At 46.5% G+C, this 2,979-nt stretch overlaps 1 non-coding gene across 1 annotated transcript; it reads left to right on the forward strand.

Moving 5' to 3' along the window:
• The first annotated feature begins 2,524 nt into the window (after window positions 1–2,524).
• On the forward strand, window positions 2,525–2,597 carry TRNAG-ACC (transfer RNA glycine (anticodon ACC)). Its single transcript has one exon. It is a non-coding gene; the product is annotated as a tRNA-Gly (tRNA).
• Window positions 2,598–2,979: the final 382 nt, after the last annotated feature.

Genomic DNA, 2,979 nt, shown 5'->3' on the forward strand with positions numbered 1-2,979 from the left:
CCCAGACCAGGGCTCGAACCCGTGTCCCCTGCATTGGCGGGTGGATTCTTAACCACTGCGCCACCAGGGAAACCCTAGCCCAGGATTTCTGAAGTGCCCCATTTCCTGCCTCAGCTCCTACCTCCTGTGCCAACCCAGCCCCACGCAACCAATGCCTGATGTCCCATAAGAACCTCCCCCCAGCCCATTCCAACCAAATCACCACTTCCCTCCTAAGATGCTCTGTCTCCCGTGATCAGTGCTCAGTGAATTCACCCAGCTGCAGCAAAGCAATCACTCGCTACCCTTTCTGGGTCTGGTTTATCAACAGTTCAATGAGAGGTTGCCCTTGACAGTAGCTAAGGCTGCTGACGGGCCTGAATGCTCTGATTTTACTCCAGATCTGTTATTAGCCTGCAGAGTGACCCTGGCCAAGTCATTCCTCTCTTTGACCTCAGTTTCCACATCAGTAATCGAAGAGATTGGACCAGATACGTTTTGGACTAGGGGAGGTGGAAAAAGCACTGACAGTGGAGGCAGGAGCTCTGGCTTCACTTAGTCATCAGTTCATCTTGCCACCCTGGACTGGGTGCTCCCTTCTCTTCCCAGCAAGCACCGATCACTACCTACCTAGTCCTGTGCTTCTTCGTCAAGTGTGCCCTGGCTTCCTCTTCTCCACTACCTGCACAGGAGGGCACCGCCACCCTGGAGAAGGACTATGCGGCCCGGCGCCGCCCCCCACAAGCCCTGGGCAGGGGTCTGTGCCCCTCACCCCCTTTGGTGACCAGATGTCCTCCGACCACACTGGATGGAGCACAGCATGCTTCGGCCCTTTCTGTGTTGTCCTAGACAACCTGGTTCACTGCCATGGCTTCAGTTACTCCTGGGTGAGCCAAAAGATGCGTTCGGTTTTTTTCCGTAAGACGGCTCTAGTAGCACTTAGTTGTCTTTAACTTCATTCAGAACAATTTTGTTAGATTGTATGTGACAGCTGTCATATCAGTGTACAATAAAAAAAAAAGACTTATCAAAATTGGTGAATTTTTGTGTAGCCATTTTAATATTGAAGATGGAAGGAAAAAAGCAACATTTTTAGCATGTTATGCTTTATTATTTCAAGAAACGTAAACGTGCAACTGAAATGCAAAAAAAGATTTGTGCAATGTATGGAGAAGGGGCTGTGACTGATCGAGCGTTGTCAAAAGTGGTTTGCGAAGTTTCGTGCTGGAGATTTCTTGCTGGACGATGCTCCACAGTCGGGTAGACCAGTTGAAGTTGATAGCGATCAAATCGAGACATTAATTGAGAAAAATCAATGTTATACCACGCGGGAGATAGCCGACATGCTCAAAATATCCAAATCAAGCGTTGAAAATCATTTGCACCAGCTGGGTTATGTGAATCGCTTTGATGTTTGGGTTCCACGTAAGTTAAGCGAAAAAACCCTTCATCACCATATTTTCGCATGCGATTCTCTACTAAAACGTAATGAAAATGTTCCGTTTTTAAAACAAATTGTGACGGGCGATAAAAAGTGGATACTGTACAATAATGTGGAACGGAAGAGATCGCGGGGCAAGCGAAATGAACCACCACCAACCACACCAAAGACTGGTCTTCAGCCAAAGAAGGTGATGTTGTGTATATGGTGGGATTGGAAGGGAGTTCTCTATTATGAGCTCCTTCTGTAAAACCAAACGATTAATTCCAGCAAGTACTGCTCCCAGTTAGACCAACTGAAAGCAGCATTCGACGAAAAGCGTCCAGAATTAGTCAACATAAAACGCATAATCTCCCATCAGGATGACACAAAACCGCATGTTTCTTTGATGACCAGGCAAAAACTGTGACAGCTTGTCTGGGAAGTTTTGATTCATCCACCATATTCACCAGACAATGCACCTTCGGATTTCTATTTATTTCGGTCTTTACAAAATTCTCTTAAGGGAAAAAATTTCAATTTCCTGGAAGACTGTAAAAGCCACGTGGAACAGTTCTTTGCTCAAAAAGATAAAAAGTTTTGGGAAGATGGAATTATGAAGTTGCCTGGAAAATGGCAGAAGGTAGTGGAACAAAAGGGTGAATACGTTGTTCAAGAAAGTTCTTGGTGAAAATTAAAAATGTGTCTTTTATTTTTACTTAAAGAACTGAAGGCACCTTTTGGGCCACCCAATACTTCTAAACAGATATATCTCCATATGCAGCCTAGAACCTCCCCTCCAAGCCCCAGATCCCCTGCCCTGGATTTCCAACACCACGTGGCCATAACCTGAGCATCCTCTTGAGGTCCCAGTGCCCATCCTCATTCCCTCTCCTCCCCACACTGAGACTTCCAGCTTTACCCCAGGCCTCCTCATCTCTCCCCGAGACCCTGCATCAGCCTCCCTGCTGGCCCTGCCTCCTCTGTCCAGTTCATGCCCCTCGTGGCAGGTAGAGTTTCCACTCTGAACTCTATTCTGATCATGCCATTTCCCTCTGCTTGAGATTCTTTAGTTTGTCAGAAACTCAGCGTGATTAAGGTTAGGCAAGAATCAACTTAGGGACTTTCCTGGTGGTCCAGCGGTTAGGACTCTGCACTACCAATGCAGGGGGCCCGGGTTCAATTCCTGGTTAGGGAACTAGATCCCGCATGCTGCAACTAAGAGCCTGCATGCCCCAACTAAAAAGAATCCGCATGCTGCAACTGAAGATCCTACATACCACAACTAAGACCCGGCACAGCCAAATAAATGAATAAATAGATTTTTTTTAAAAAAAAGAATAAAAAAAAAAGAATCAATTTAATGTTAGGGCAGTGGACCATCTCAAGTAACCGTGAAAAGGGCAGGAATGGAGGTCAAGGTGCCTTGACTCACATACCAGTGAAATTCTCACTTGAGGTTTTGTATTTCTGCTTTTCCTGGTATGTTGGTTTCATTCTCTCATCATACTACTTTCCTCCACGGGACGGGCAACATGGTCACCTGCCACTCCCGAGGCTTATCCTCTATTACCACCAAC

Source organism: Orcinus orca, chromosome 1 (genome assembly GCF_937001465.1).
Source record: "Orcinus orca chromosome 1, mOrcOrc1.1, whole genome shotgun sequence".
NCBI classification, from domain to species: domain Eukaryota; kingdom Metazoa; phylum Chordata; class Mammalia; order Artiodactyla; family Delphinidae; genus Orcinus; species Orcinus orca.